This window comes from Octopus sinensis, linkage group LG7 (assembly GCF_006345805.1).
Source record: "Octopus sinensis linkage group LG7, ASM634580v1, whole genome shotgun sequence".
NCBI lineage: Eukaryota > Metazoa > Mollusca > Cephalopoda > Octopoda > Octopodidae > Octopus > Octopus sinensis.
This window is the reverse complement of record NC_043003.1, coordinates 85,312,032-85,329,837: the sequence shown is the minus strand read 5'-3', so window position 1 is coordinate 85,329,837 and position 17,806 is coordinate 85,312,032. Positions and strand designations below refer to the sequence as shown.

General features: G+C 37.7%; 1 protein-coding gene across 2 annotated transcripts in view; it reads right to left on the bottom strand.

The window, feature by feature from the left end:
* LOC115214210 (multidrug resistance-associated protein 9-like) overlaps positions 1 to 14,095 on the bottom strand; it is a 129,687-nt gene extending 115,592 nt beyond the window's left edge. For both annotated transcript variants that reach the window (XM_036504870.1, XM_036504869.1), the window contains exon 1: positions 13,954 to 14,095. The gene's annotated coding sequence lies outside the window, so the exon portion shown is untranslated. The remainder of the gene's footprint in view (positions 1 to 13,953) is intronic.
* Between the last annotated feature and the right edge of the window lie 3,711 nt (positions 14,096 to 17,806).

Below are 17,806 nucleotides of genomic sequence, written 5' to 3'. Positions count from 1 at the left end.
ATACTTGCATATCTAGACATGCTCATATGTATGTATGTATGTATGTATGTATGTATGTATGTAAATACACACATGCATATTATATGTATGTATTTATGCGTGCGCCTGTGTACCTATATATATATATAGATATACCTACGGAGAGTTCCATGTTAGCTATAAATATGAAACAAAAGCCACTACATTTTAGCTTATATGACCTTCGTCTAAAATAAAAGTTTGATATGTACAGACAGTCTCCTGTTGTCTCAACTCAGCTTTCACCAACTTTCACTCTCTATTCTTTCAAACAGTATTATATATTTCTTTACTACCCACATGGGTCTAAATACATAGAGGACAAACGAGGACAGACAAACGGATTAAGTCGATTATATCTACTGGTATAGTGTGTAACTGGTACTTAATTTATCGACCCCGAAAGGATGAAAGGCAAGGTCGACCTCGGCGGAATTTGAACTCAGAACGTAACGGCAGACGAAATACGGCTACGCATTTCGCCCGGCGTGCTAACGTTTCTGCCAGCTCGCCGCCTTTTCAAACAGTATTATACTCATACTTTTCTCAAGGCCAGTATAGGAAGTCAAGGGCGACGAGTTATGGATATGGCAGCAGGATGGTGCAAAGCCTCAAACAGCCAGGGTTACAGTTCAGTTTCTTCAGCAATCTACCCCTGATTTTATTGCACTTGAAGAATGACCTTGAAATAGTCTGGACTTAAATGTGATGGATTACTGTGTCTGGAGCTTGTTATTAGCAGAGATACCGTCATTGATGGATTGAAAACGTGCTTGATAAAAACTTGGAATGACATTCCTCAAGTTACACTTCAAAATGCCACACCAGCTTGGATTTCTCGATTAAAACGCTGTCGCGAAGTGCAGGAAGACATTTTGAACACTTGCATGTTAATATGATATCACACTTTGCGATACTTATCGTCTACCTCAAATAGATCCTGTGAAAATATAAATCGGCATTTCACCTATTTTATCATTCTCAGAATCGAAATAAATTCACCGGTGATTGAGGCTTACTGAGAAAAGCGAGTAAGATTGAGGCTCATTGAGAAAGCAAGTAAGCATACGTTGTGATGTTCACACTTTTCTCAGTGAGATTTTAACAACCTAGTGAAGTTAAATAGAATCAATAAGTAAAAAAAAACCCAAAACAAAGGAAAACGAACAATCGTTCCAGTCTCTTCTCGTCAGCAGTTCTCTAATCTGTGTGCTGCATGGTTGCGGGACTAGGAAGTTCATGAAGCAACTACATAACGTTAAACAGCTACAGAACTACAAGTTCAATCCCACAACATAGCACCAAGGACAGTTGTCTTCTATCCGAGTTTCGCGGGGACAGAAACTGGAATGAATTTTGATAATCGGAGGAGCAGTTACTATTTTTGGATGCTAGAATTATTCTAACGCGCGGTTTATCCCCACCACATGGTTTTGGTTTTTTTTAGCGGAGTCCATTCTGCTGCAAGTATTTAGATCAGGTCTCTTCTTTCCACTAGAAAGAGTCATGACACTATTTCTCTTTTCTCCCATTTACCATTAAAAAGAAAATTTTACGATGCTCTATAATTAGATTCCTAATTTAGGTACATGGCCAGCGTTATTCAGAGAAAGGAGTTAATCTTTACCATCGTCTTGTACTTTACTGTTTACTTTATCGACCCAGAATGGATGAAAGGCAAAATTAACCGAGGTAGATTTGGAACACAGAACATGAAAAAACCCCAAAAAAACCGCAACACATTTGACCGGCGCAAATGGTTTTGCCAATCCATCAGTATGCAGTGTTCTATAACAGTAATAATAATTATTCGTCTAATACAGCCAACTAAAGTTAGTTATAGAGAAACGGCAAGAAATATGCCTTTCTTAAGCTATTATTGATGCAATTCAAACGAAATTAAAACAGTTTCGCTTAACTTTTCTTCCTTTGTGGCGAATGAGACGCCGTGAGCGACCATCCCTCACAACCCTTCCCACTGCACTATGTAGCCGTTTCCGAGAGAGAGAGAGAGAGAGGTGAGGGTGGGGGGAAAGACGAACCCAGTACTTCATTAGTATGCTGAAAGCTGGAACAAATATCACAAATATCACGTACTTGCCTATCCAAAAGTGAAATGAAATTACTCCACCCTCATAATACGATCATGTATTGTAGTTCACCAGACTTTATCTCGATTGATACTAGAGTTACATACTAACAGTTATTTGGTTCACACAAACACGAAGAGTAAAACGTCCACTCCTTTGCAATTTTCAATTCCTACTCTATGATGTCATAGATTTCAACATATGGTGTTACAAAGTATGTCTCGCACCAAATCTCCACTCCTCCAAAAGAGAAAAGAACTTACTTCACAATCTTTTAGTTAGAAGCTTCCTAGCACCAGCCACTCACGATCACATACTTTCAAGCGCGCTTACTCTATGATGTCATAGATTTCAACATATGGTGTTACAAAGTATGTCTCGCACCAAGTCTCTACTCCTCCAAAAGAGATAAAAACATCACAATCTTTTAGTTAGAAGCTTCCTAGCACCAGCCACTCACGATCACATACTTTCAAGCGCGCTTACTCTATGATGTCATAGATTTCAACATATGGTATTACAAAGTATCTCTCGCACCAAGTCTCTACTCCTCCAAAAGAGAAAAGAACTTATTTCACAATCTTTTAGTTAGAAGCTTCCTAGCACCAGCCACTCACGATCACATACTTTCAAGTGCGCTTACTCTATGATGTCATAGATTTCAACATATGGTGTTACAAAGTATGTCTCGCACCAAGTCTCTACTCCTCCAAAAGAGAAAAGAACTTATTTCACAATCTTTTAGTTAGAAGCTTCCTAGCACCAGCCGCTCACGATGACATACTTTTAAGCGCGCTTACTCTATGATGTCATAGATTTCAACATATGGTATTACAAAGTATCTCTCGCACCAAGTCTCTACTCCTCCAAAAGAGAAAAGAACTTATTTCACAATCTTTTAGTTAGAAGCTTCCTAGCACCAGCCACTCACGATCACATACTTTCAAGTGCGCTTACTCTATGATGTCATAGATTTCAACATATGGTGTTACAAAGTATGTCTCGCACCAAGTCTCTACTCCTCCAAAAGAGATAAGAACTTCACAATCTTTTAGTTAGATGCTTCCTAGCGCCAGCCACTCACGATCACATACTTTCAAGTGCGCTCTCTACACATGAGATTTTAATTTATCATCAGTAACACCACAAAATCATCTGCACCCTGAACAAATCGCTTAAAAAATATCAGTTGCACGTCAACTCTGTAGTTAATATGTATTTTTATTTAAGTTTTTTTTCGTGTTTTCCCATTAGCTTTTTTTATTTGTTAATTTGTTACAAAGTTTAATTTAAATTCGACGTTTCCAAATTTTAGCAGTTACATTTTCATGAATTGAATGTATTTTGTGTCTGTGTTGTTTCTTATATACTGGTTGAATTCATGTTGACTTGTTCGCCAAAGCTTTTCTTAACCGTTAGTTTCATTGGTCAATAGTCACGTGTTTGTTTGTTACAGTGAAATTTTTAGCCGTTAAGTCATACCAGCATACACGTGTTATCTTTTGACGTGTGTGTTTTTGTGTGTTGATCTTGGTATTGTATAGGGATATGAGTATGACTTCGAGAGGTAATCTATTTTTGTAGGGAATTGTAAGTATTCCAAAATAAGAACTAGTCCTGAATTTACGTCAGTTGGTTTTATAGTCATATTTATAGATTACAACAGTCATTCGTAGCTTGTTCTTTGGCTTAACATGCTGCTGGAGTGTTATCGACAAAGATATTTTTGGCGTTATTTTTCTAGTATATTACACTGGTCAATACGATTTTTGGTGCCAAGAAGCAAAACACGTTTTCTAGCTAATTTGATAGTGCTGATAGTGCTGATTCCGAAAATGACCTTAGTTTTTCAAGGTTAGCTACCGTTTTTGCTGTACTGAAATTGCTCATTTTTGGAAAAAGAATCAATTTACAATCTTGGATGTTCGCAAAATTTAGTTAAAAAAAGTAGTAGAAAACCATGAATTTTCAGGTAGGCCGAGCAATTGATGTCAGCCACCTGAAATAAACTATTTTTATAAGAAAAAAGTCTTTTTGAGTCAAAACTTTTAAAATAGAAGTACCGATTTTTTCCAATTTATTGCCAAAGTTCAAATTAACTGATAAACTTTATCAGTAATACACTTTATTAAATCTGATAATTAAGGTAACATAAAAAAAACAGAAACCCTAAAATCTTCTGTTTGATATTCATACGTATATCCCCTCACTTTTATCCCTTCAAAACGGAAGGAAACCAAGCACATGAGCTTTTGTTTTTACAGTTGGAAAAAAACTTCAACTAAAGACATTCTAATTGAATATACCTATTCCATTGCACCTGATGAACATCATGAAAATGGTTTCACCAAAACATCTGCCCTCTTCGCGGGATTACGAATATACAAAGTACAATCAGCATAATGAGTATTTCCGTCTTTTGTTATTGACAGTTTTACGAGTCTTTCCATAGGACATTAGGAAAGATCAAATTACCTAAATGTGAACACACAAACTGTAATTTAAATGCTCAACCAACTCATGCTCTTTTTAAATCATAGAGATAGATATCAAATGACATGGTTTCAACGAGTGGATGCAAAAATGATCCCAACTTATTTTGCCATACCTGCGGCGAGTTCACACCGAAAGCCAACAGGAAACCGATATCTAACTTTTACAAGAAAGCCTATTGTGCTTACTTTCGCGTCGAGCTTGGTGATCAGGACAAATCATGGGCCCCTCACATTGTTTGCAAGACATGTTTAGCACACATAAAACAGTGGACTTCAAGTACCCGAAAATCGCTGAGATTCGCTATTCCTATGATCTGGCGTGAGCCAAAGAACCACTCTGACAAATGTTACTTCTACTCAGTCAGTGTTGCGGGACTGGACCAGAAGAAACGCAGATCTATCGACTATCCCACTCTTCATTCCGCTATTCGACCAGTGCTGCATTCAGATAATTTGCCAATCCTAGCTTTTAACGAAACGTTTTTGAAACTTGTTGAAAGTGACGAGTCTGATACTGATGTAAATGAGAAACACAGCGAAAACGACCCTGACTATGTTCCCGAAACCGTGCCAGAGCTGTTTAACCAAAATGAGCTGAATGATTTGGTTCGTGACTTAAATCTAAGCAAAGAATCAGCAGAACTTTTGGTCTTCAGGCTCAACGAAAAACACCTGTTAGCAAAACGTACAAAGGTAACAGAAATAGGGATGCCGAATTTGTAACATTCTGTAATGAGAACACGGATCTTGTTCATTGCAATGATGCTGTGAGCATTCTTCTTCCACTAGGCGTCCACACATACGATCCTGATGAATGGAGATTGTTCATTGATAGTTCAAAACCTAGTTTGAAATGTGTTTTGCTCCATAATACCAACATGTATGCGCCAATACCTATAGGTCATTCAACAACACTGAAAGAAAAACATGATGCCATCAAACAGGTTATGGATCTGATTGACTACACCAAACATAAATGGGTGTTATGTGTCAATTTGAAAATGGTAAATTTCCTGTTTGATCAACAAAGTGGCTACACGAAATTCTCATGTTTTTTGTGTATGTGGGGCAGTAAAGCAAAATAGGAGCACTGGAAAAGGAAAGATTGGCCACCGTGAGAGTTGAAGGTCAGTGAAAAGAACGTTATTAGTGTAGAGCTATTTCCGAAAGAAAAAAAATCATCTTCCCTCCTTTGCATATCAAATTGGGTTTAATGAAACGGTATGCAAAATCACTCGACAAAGTAAATGTTTTGAGTATATATGTAAATCGTTTCCAGGACTTAGCACCGAAAAACTCAAAGCAGTAGTGTTTGATGGTCCTGATGTCAGGTAACTCATTAAGGGTGTTGAATTTGTAAATTCAAAGAATGACTTGGAATTACGCGCTTGGACATCGTTTGTTGACGTGGTGTAAAAACTTCTTAGGCAATCGCCGGGCCGAATTCTACAAGAAATTAGTGGAAAAGCTGTTGAAAAGTCTACAAAACATAGGTGCTAATATGAGTATTAAGGTTCAATTTTTACATAACCATCTAGATAAATTTCCGGATAATTGCGGCGATGTGAGTGATGAGCAAGGAGAACGATTCCACCAGGATATCAAAACAATGGAAGAGCGTTACCAGAGACAGTGGGACAAACGAATGATGGCTGACTACTGCTGGAGTATCAAAAGGGAGACAAATAACATTGAACATGAGAGACAACCAAGAAAAAGAAATTTTTTACCTAGTTCTTATGTTCATGAAGGTTACATTTCTCCTGTTAGTTTATTTAATGATTTGATGAAAATACTTGTTGGTCTTGCTATATTTAATCGCATTATTTTTAAAGATTTAGGGTTTGACTGTTATTGCAATAAGCAGACCAATATTTGTTGGTTTAAATATGAATTGAAAAGTTTCCACGATTTCACTTTGAGAGATATTGCCATCGAAAACAAATGAAAAAAAAAATGCTTTTTTTTTTCCAAAAATGAGGCATTTCTGTACAGCAAAAATAGAGGCTAACCAAGAAAAAGTAAGGTCATTTTCAGATTCAGTGCCTTCAAATTAGCTAAAAAAGATGTTTGGTGTAAAAAAAAAAAAAGGTCTTTTTTTGTTGACTAGTGTTATTAGTTTACATTCGGTTCTGATTCATTTTGTGTTCCGTTTTAATGAGGACTTTAATTATGTGTTCGTGTGTTCGATAGTTTTCATGCATTTGATTCATTTAATAAATTTTCTGCGGATTTTGTTATTTTTATCGGTTTTATTTTCTGATGTATTTGTTGCATTGTATTGGTGTCTGTATTCTTCTGTAACTTGATCTGCTAGTCTGTTAGAATAACCGTTGTTAATTAATGCTTGTTATTTTCTAACCATTTCTTTCTCTTGTGCATTGTTTGTCTATGAAAATATAAATGCGCATCTGAGGAGTGGTTTTACCATGCACCACAAAACAATAATAATAATAATAATATTTTTTTATTTCTTTATTGCCCACAGGGGACTAAACACAGAGGGGACAAACAAGGACGGACAGAGGGATTAAGTCGATTACATCGACCCCAGTGCGTAACTGGTACTTATTTAATCGACCCCGAAATGATGAAAGGCAAAAATCAACCTCGGTGGAATTTGAACACAGAACCTAGCGACGAGCGAAATACCGCTGAGCATTTTGCTCGGCGTACTAACGACTCTGCAAGCTCGCTGCCTTAATAACAACAAAAACAGCAACAACAACAACAACGACGACGACGACGACGACAACAACAACAGCAGCAGCAGCAGCAGCAACAACAACAACAACAACAATAATAATAATTATATTAAGTAGCTTGTTTACCAACCACATGGTTCCGGGTTCAGTCCCACTGCGTGACACCTTGGGCAAGTGTCTTCTACTATAGCCTCAGGCCGACCAATGCCTTGTGAGTGGATTTGGTAGACGGAAACTGAAAGAAGCCCGTCGTATATATGTATATATATATATATATGCGCGTGTGTGTTTGTGTGTCTGTGTTTGTTCCCCTAGCAATGCTTGACAACCGATGCTGGTGTGTTTATGTCCCCGTTACTTAGCGGTTCGGCAAAAGAGACCGATAGAATAAGTACTGGGCTTACAAAGAATAAGTCCTGGGGTCGAGTTGCTCGATTAAAGGCGGTGCCCCAGCATGGCCACAGTCAGATGACTGAAACAAGTAAAAGAGTAAGAGTAAAAGAGTATATTAACTTTGCACCCAATTTCAGCTGCTTCAAGAAAAGAGTTTTGACGCAGTATGGAAAATGATACAGAACTTCAGTGTGGAGACATACCACCAGATAGCAATACGACTGACGTAATTCTAAATGACGAAAAGGATAATAGCATGCTAATTATGAACTTAGAAGTATCAAATGACTATAATGTTTTGTGGAAGTCAGATGAAAGCAAATGAATTATATCGTCCTAACTTTTGAAACAAAAAACATTTTTGCTGTTTAAGGAGTGTGTTTAACATTCTATTTGTAATTGACTCAACTGCAATAATAGACAACCAGTCTTGCAAAAGATATAACCAGATTACCTTGCAAGATCTATATTATAAGGATATGTCCTGTAAGATCTATCTTAAGCAGGTTCCAGAACATAACACTACAAGGATTTGTAAATAATGTTAGGGAATTTTATTATAGTATTTCTTAATCTTGGACACTTTTTGCATGTTTTTCAAGACCTGTCTAAATCTTGTTTTAATAAAGGAAACACTTCATGTATTTCGATCATATTATCTACAAGGACAGCGATAGACACGTTGCAGAAGATACTAGATTCTGCAAACAATGATAAGACATTTTCACAAACCATTTTTACGACTGTTTTTAAAGATGTGCGTAATTATTTTTGATATAAAAGAAAAAAAAATGTAATAATCAAATGATGAATAAATAATGATTTCTGATTTAAGCATAAAGTCAACAATTTGTTGGGAATGGGTTAGTCGATAACATCGAACAACCCGAAAGGATGAAAGGTAAAGCTGACCTCAGCAAAATTTAAACTCACGACGTGGATCTATGACTAAACACTGCTGAACATTTTGTCCAACGTTCTAATGATTCTGACAATCTATCGCCATAGACTATTCTTCTTTTTTTCTTTTACTTGTTTCAGTCATTTGACTGTGGCCATGCTGGAGGACCGCCTTTTGAGTCGAGCAAATCGGCCGCAGGACTTATTCTTTGTAAGCCTAGTACTTATTCTATCGGTCTCTTTTGCCGAACCGCTAAGTTACGTAAACACACCAGCATCGGTTGTCAAGCGATGTTGGGGGGAAAAACACAGGCACACACACACATATACGTACATATATACGGACTTCTTTCAGTTTCCGTCTACCAAATCCACTCACAAGGCTTTGGTTGGGCCGAGGCTATAGTAGAAGACACTTGCCCAAGGTGCCACGCAGTAGGACTGAACCCGGAACCATGTGGCTCGTATGCAAGCTACTTATCACACAGCCACTCCTACGCCCTATGAACAAGATAACTACAAATGCCATTATAATAATGGTTTCAAATTTTAGTACAAGGCCAGCAATTTCGTTACAAGGCCAGCTAGTCCATTACATAGACCTCAGTGCTCAACTGGTACTTATTTTATTGGCTCTGAAAGGATGAAAGGCAAAGTCAACCTCGGTAGAATTTGAATTCAGAACATTGGCAGATGAAATGCCGCCAAGCATTTTACTCGGCGTGCTAACGATTCTTCCAGCTCGCTGCCCTAAAAGCAATCATAATAATGATTTCTAATTAAGGTACATGGGCATCAGTTTTGAGGAGAAGGGGTTAGTTGATACCATCGAACTCAGTTCTTGACTGTTACTTAATTTTATTGACCCTGGTGGATTGAAAGGTAAAGTTGATCTCAGCGGGAATCGAACTCAGAATGCAAAGAGCCGTAACAAAACCAAAAGGTGTTTTTCCGTCACTCTCGTAAGATTCTACCAATACACTACCCAAATAATGAGCCGCCGAAAACAATATGCACTCGCTCGACCTACAAGAAATAGAAGCTAAATCTTCTCCCATTTACACCTGCTATTTTAAAACTGTAAGGATAAAAGTATAACGTAAACATAGTTATATACTTGAAAACAGTAGTTGGTCACGGCTGAAGCGCCTCTGATCTTACATTTTCTCCATCTAGGCTGGTCTTGGGCTAATCAACTACTGATCGTTATATCAAAGCGAATCAACCTGATATGTTAAACAAAGACAAGAATGAAAATGTTCTTAGTATGATAGCAATCTTGATAGCTTCTAACCAAAACATTGCAGGAAAAGAAATAAAAAAAAAACGTATATTTGCCATGTAAATATGGCTAACCCCTAAGAGTGGATGCTACTGTAGTTTGTAGAAGGGAACCTGCTTCTTATCGACAACTGTGATTGTCACACGCCGATGACGGGTCAATACTCAGAAACTCGAGTCCGTGTGTATCATAAGTTGAAGACGGGAAGGATGGCTTCCCTTTGCAAACACTAATAGGGCACAGAAAGTGTGTCTAAAGCCAGCTGGAGGAGGTGTCCTCCTGGGGCTACAAACTACAGTAGCATCCACCCTTAGGGGTTAGCCATATTTAAATGGCAAATATACGTCACGATGTGTTGTAGCTACTGTTTATAACTCGCTCTGAGATTTATTAAATAAAAAAAAATTATTAAAATATTTTGAAATAGAAATAAGTAAGGTGTAGGGTAAGAGAGAAAAATGGAACCAAAAGTAATTGATGCACGGATTTTGATAAAGAAACAAAAACAACGAAACAAAAAGCATTAAAATCATACAAGACTTTAAAATTTACACACAGCCCCAAAATTATTCCTGTAAAGAAAAATCCACATATTGTACGAGACTTTTTAAAGTCAATAACATAATTTACACAAAGCACTCTCTGCACAGTTCATACAACACAATCGCCAGTCAATATATATTTTTCTTTCTTATAGACACACGACCTGAAATTTGGTGGTAGGGGGCTAATGGATTTCATCGACTTGTGTTCAACTGGTATTTATTTTATCGACCTTGAAAGAAGAAAAGGCAAAGTCGACCACTGCAGAACTTGAACTCGGAACGTAAACTCAGAAGAAATGCCACTAAAAACTTTGTCCGGCGTGCTAACCATTTTGCTAGCTCGTCGCCTTTATCACCAGCCAACATTAGTTTCAAATTATGGCACAAGGATAACAGTTTCTGTGAGGGGTAAGTCGATTAAATCGACCCCAGTACCCAGCATGTACTCGTTTTATCGATCTCGAAAATATGAAAGACAAAGTCGACATTGGCAGAATTTGAGCTCAGAATGTAAATCCGGAAGAAATGCCACTGTTTTGTCCAGCATGTTAACCATTTTGCCAGCTGGTCGCTTTTATCGCCAGTCAATATCAAAAATAATACTTAGGCGGCGAGCTTGTAGAGTTTTGAGCACATTGGGCGAAATGCTTAGTGGCATTTCGTCCGTCTTTACACCATGAGTTCAGATTCCGTCGAGGTCGACTTTACCTTTCATCCTTTAGGGGACGATAAAATCACTGGGATTGATGTAATCGACTTAATTCCTTCCCCGACAATGCTGGCCTTGTGCCAAAATTTGGAATCAATATTAGTATAGACACACCGGTGTCTATATATATATGACTGACTTCTGAACCAATCCCGCGAAAAAAATATGAGACATTGTGATTATGTTCGGAATCATTAGTTTAACACAATCTACGCAATACATAGTCTACGCAATCCCCATCCAGTCCAATTAAATAACTCATACAACTCGAGCTCTACACAATCGAAACCAAATACTATTGAATACGTGATGATGAAGGTGAAGAAGATGATGACACGATAATTATAGCCACCACCACCACCACCACCACCTCCAGTAATACACTATCTTCAGTCATCCTGAATCGCCTAACCAAACATCAAACTCATTCAAGCAAATAACACACACACACACACACACACATGACGCACATATACACATATTAGTAATCCGTAAATATTACACTGCTGAAGTTCCTGCTCTCAGAAATCGGTTAACTGTTCAGTAAACAGAGGACAAACATTTCCCTGCGCTATTGTTTTAAATGTAATTGAGCCATCGGCGATAATTCGTTATCTACTTCATTACCCCACTCAACAAAAAGAAAAGACAAAATAAAATGTTTATCTTGCTGTTGTGCTGTTGTTGATATTATGCTGTTGTTGATAATAGGGGCTAGTTGCTGAGGACTCGTTAGCTCACTCACTAGTCCGGTTTTTGTGAAGCCAGGTAAATCTCTAGAGGAAATTGCAAGACTCCAAACACGACTTGATGCAACTATGAACGATAACAACAGCAGCAGCAGCAACAGCATCTGCAAGTGGAGGCGCGTTGGCACAGTGGTTTGGGCAGCTGACTCGCGGTCGTAAGAACGCGGTTTCGGTTCCCAGACCAGGCATTGTGAGTGTTTATTGAGCAAAAACACTTGAACTCCACGAGGCTCCGGCGGGGGAGGGTGGTGAACGCCGCTGTACTCTTTTACCACAACTTTCTCTCACCCTTTCTTCCTACTTCTGGCGCAAAGCAGAGGAACCCTGGTGTAACCCACTATGGTGTGGTAAACCCTAGTCTAGATTGTGAATCCTCTGTACCCCAGGATAGTTCAGCTCTCCACCCGTTAAAAGCCACCGTTTACGGAATGAGGATAACAACGTAGCTTTCGTGCCCGTGCAACCCCCAGTCTATCGCGTGTAGTGGGTGGATCTTCATTCTTAGTAGCTTAGAGTAGGCTTGAATTAGAGATTATTCTTTGTGGCTAATGGCGTGAGTCCTGATTGGAAGAAGAAGCAGACAGCATCTGCATGCATAATAATATCCATATCTTAAGAGAGGATCGATAAGTGATTCTATAAGTATAATTAAATGCACATTAAACCTCCATATTTATTTATTTGGTTACCCCCCAGGAGAATGAAAGGTGTTTTTGATCTTTAAAAATGAACAAAATATATTATGATTCCAATCTACTTTAGTTCCTTATTCCCAAATCCTATAACTACAACCAGTGGCGGGGCCTTGCTTTGCGGATACTTGGGGATGTAACCAGTGCTGGTACAATGAAAAACGCACCTAAATCACTCTGTGAAGTAGTTGGCGTTAGGAAGGGCAATCATCTGTAGAAACCATGCCAAAGCAGAGATTCACACACACACACACACACACACACACACACACACACACACACACACACACACACACACACACACACACACACACACACACACACACACACACACACACACACACACACACACACGCGCGTATATGCATGTGGGTGGTTGCTTGTGTTGATAGTAAAAAATATTCAATAGTTTTGGCTGCTCCGTATTAATTATATATATATATATATATTATATATATATATATGTATTAATTATATATATATATATATATATATATAATATATATATATATATATATATATAAATCATTTCTTCTTAGGCACAAGACATCAAATTTTGGGGGAAGTTGAGTAGTCGACTACTTCGACCCCGTGCTCAACTGGTACTTATTTTATTGACACCGAAAAAGGATGAAAGTTAAATCGACCTCGGCGGAGTTTCAACTCAATACGTGAAGACGGACAAAATGCGGCTAAGTATGCTTAGCGGCACGTTTGTAAAATTATTTGTTCATACGCACACAAACACGCATACACATGCAAACACACACACACACACACACACACACACACACACACACACACACACACACACACACACACACACACACACACACGCACGCACATACATACACCGCAAACACACACACACACACACACACACACACACAAACACGTCTTTTATTTTTTATTTGCTTCAGTCATTTATTTGACTGTGGCCATGATAGGGTATCACCTTGAAGTGTTTCTAGTCAAACTAATCGTCCCCATTACTTTTTTTTAAAAACCTGGTACTTACTCTATCTGTCTCTTTTGTCGAACCGCTAAGTTACAAGGACGTAAACACACTAACATCGGCTGTCAATTGTCAGATGGTGGTGGTGGTGGTGGGGGATAAACAATCCTGTCAGCTCGCATCCTTAATGTTTAACAAAATAAAAAAATTCAATGATTTCCTTTAGGTAAATACGTCTTGTTACACATTTAAAAACTCGTGTTTTTAAATCTAGTGACAGATAAAACTATAGAACTATAGAAGAAAATACTTTCCGGTTATCTCCGGCCGTCACTTGAGGTCGATATATTGATAATAAAGGTAGTGACGAAATGCTAATAACACGGCAAAATTGCTTTTAGATAAGTTAATTGCACTTACTGTCTGTCCATACGGATTATGCGAAAAAGTTCAAAGGGATCAGATATCTGCAGCGACTCATATTGGAATGATGTTTCCCCCGAATCATGAACTATATGGAAAACGTAGTATGTTCCATAGCGGCTTAAAATCATGTTTACAGTTGACACTAAAGAACGTGATTTGTGCCGCGAACGCTCTGAGTTTTTGAACTAAATGTAAAGAAAGAATGTGTTTAACGAAAGAGGAGCGCTCCAGTTGTTGCAGCGATTACCAAGTGTATATGTTGCGAATAATAACCTCGATATATTATTCTCAAAGACTGATCGTTAATTGTATCAAAGAATATACCGATAAACATGTTTCCTGTGACACGCTAATTAAGGAGATTGTTATATAATGCCCGGATAACATTTTGAAATATTTTAATTGGTGATTCTAAATTGGTGATTCTGAACGTTGTTTTTTTGCAAGTTGGTGTATGATCAAAGGTATCTCATCCATAACCATCACGTGTATTTTTCAGACATAGCACACATCTAGCTATGATTTGATAGCTATTTTTAGCTGATATTTGTAATATTTCACTTCGTAATATGTGGCCTTTCACATTTGCTATACTGTTTCTATACTGCAGTATCGGTCAACTCTGGAAAAAAGTATTTTATGTGAAAAATGATCCTATAATTTACACGATTTATTGCTTTTATATTTATAGAATTCAGTTATATTTTCACAATGCAAGAAAGGGAGCAGAAATTGTTATTATTTATGTATTAATTACTTAAAAAATAATATGCTCATATTCAAGATATAAGACTTGAACATTACTGTTTCTTTTCTGAAAAAAGTTATTGTATTTCTCGTCTGGTTTTCTCAGCAATAACCATTTTTTAATCATCAGCTAGTCTACATAAATAGAGTAATAAGCTCATATTTGGATAGAATAATAAAGCTTCATCATTCGGAAGCTGTTCGATTATTAATCATTTTATAACGTCCATAAATGCTTTTATTTCTAATTGCCGACATATTGTTTTATTTGAAAACAAAAGATTTTGGAAAACAACAGTAACAAAAAGCGAACGATTGCCTGATTTAATGAATAATGTGGTAATTGTCACAAAGGTGGCAAAAGCTGCGTGATTCAGCGACAATTAAGAAGAGCGCGCGGTCTGCGAGCATACACAAGTACACACAGTCTCACACATGCATTCACACAAACGCACACACACACACGCAAACATACAAACACACACACACACACACACACACACACACACACACATACACACACACACACACACACACAGACATACACCTTTCGCCGTAGGATCACCAATGATTACAAATACGTAGGCATACACAGGTATACATAGATTCAAATACGCACATGCGCAAAAAGATGTATGTATGTATACATGTAATTATATATATGTATGGATGTAATTATATATATATGTATATGCATACACACATGTATGTGTGTGTGGGGGGGAGGGGGAGGTAATGGTGTGAGTGCACATAGTTTCCACGATAAACAAAGTCGCGTGTTGTATTGAATCTAAGTTTCATTTACTCGGGCACATTTATTTCTTCTTTCCTTCTATGAATATATACATGCACATGTACGTACTCTCATCCATATAACCCAGTTGGGGGTTATCATGTTAGACTAGGCTTGAGCCAGTAATGTGTGAAAACTAAGTGTTATATGCGCGTGTGTGTGTGTGAATGTATATATATGTATAGAGTCAACGGCCATCCAATAAATGTCTTAAGTTTCGTGCAATGGCCATACTCGATAACGAGGGGAAGCCACCATATATATATATATTATATATATATATATTATATATATATATATATATTTGTAAAAAATGAAGTTCGAAAATGCTGCTGTATTATACAATTTTTAATTTTTATATATACACTAGCAGTATCGCCCGGCGTTGCTCGGGTTTGTAAGGGAAATAATTATATAAGCATTTTTAGAGATGTAAAGTATAATAGCCATCTCAATATGGCTAACCACAAAGGGGAGGGGTGTTACTGTAGCTTTTTACGTTCTGAGATTTAATAATAAATTTTAGAGAGTTACTTCCCTTATATATGTCAAAAATGGATTAAAAATGGGAAAAATTGATGGTAATTTTTTTTTTAAATCGTAGACTCATCGTAGACGCGCGCTAATACCCAGACGGTCTCGATATGAATCACGACTATAAGATACCCGGTTTTGGTTAAACTGCACCGCAAAATGTGGGAGTAGTTAGGAATCTAAATCGTAGGAGACAGACACACAACCTCACTTTTATATATAAAGATTTCCTCTATTTACATAATATTGAGGTCTCTTTCTTTCTTTTGTTATCTTACCGTTTTTACCAATATACATATATATATATATATAAATATATATATAGTTACAGAGATGTACTTGCATAGCAAGTGACTTGATCTGAGATCGTGTGCTGGAACGAAAACAGTTGCAGCGTTGAAGGTGTTTATAAGCCATTTAAGAAACACACAAAAACCGTTAGATTCACTTCAACATTTAAATTTAATTTGTCAAAATATTTTCATCGCTTTGAGACCGCGACCTGTTAGCACGATATTTTTGTCAGTGAACAGGTCGCGGTCTCAAAGCGACGAAAATATTTTGGCAAATTAAATTTAAATGTTGAAGTGAATGTAACGGTTTTTGTGTGTTTCTTAAATGGCTTACAAACACCTTCCACGCTGCAATATATATATACACACATATATATATATGTATGTATGTATGTATGTGTGTATATGTGTATGCATGTATGTGTGTGTGTGTGCGTGTCTGTGCTTGTGATTGTCCTCCACCACTGCTTGACAACGAATGTTGGTTTGTTTACATCCCTGTCACCTAGTGGTTTGACAAAGGAAACAGATAGAATAAGTACAATGCTTACAAAAAAAACTGGAGTTGATTCATTAAACTACAATTCTTCAAGGCATTGCCCCAGCATGGCCACAGACCAATGGCTGGAAAAAGCAGAATAAAAGAATACATTCTCTGCTTTGGTCTTATGTTCAAGGCATGAGAAAGCTTGAGTTTACATGAGAAGACCTAACAGACCTGGTAGAAACAGCAGCCAAATCTCCCTCAAATCACACCTTACTGTCTTATGTATGTATATATATATGAGCCAATGAGGGGGACCTCTACATGGTAGCTAGACCTGGTAGAAATAGCAGCCAAATTTCCCCCAAATCACACCTTACTGTCTTATCTATGTATATATGTATGTATGAGCCTATGAGGGAGACCCCTACATGGCAGCTAGACCTGGTAGAAATAGCAGCCAAATTTCCCCCAAATCACACCTTACTGTCTTATCTATGTATATATGTATGTATGAGCCTATGAGGGAGACCTCTACATGGCAGCTAGACATGGTAGAAATAGCAGCCAAATCTCCCTCAAATCACACCTTACTGTCTTATCTTTCTGCTACTTGGATATAGGTGTTATATTCGTCGTAAAAAAACTTTCCTGTCACACACTCACGCACACGCACACACACACACACGCACCCTCACACACACACACACGCGCACACCCACACACACCCACTCACACACACGCACGTTAGCTTACAATTTTATTTATATATTTGCGTGTCTATGTGTGGAAAGAGGAAGTGGGAGGCAGAGTGAAAGAATCACTCACTACAGTAAGTCAATTACTTTCATTTTATTCGTTGCCCACTGTGTGTGTGCGTTTGCGTGTGGTGTAAACCAGACTAAGAAAAGCATTTGACACACACACCAGAATGTGAGTTTTCTGTAAATTTTGCTTAATTGGAGTTTAAATTTTAAAAACTGGACCTGGCATGAC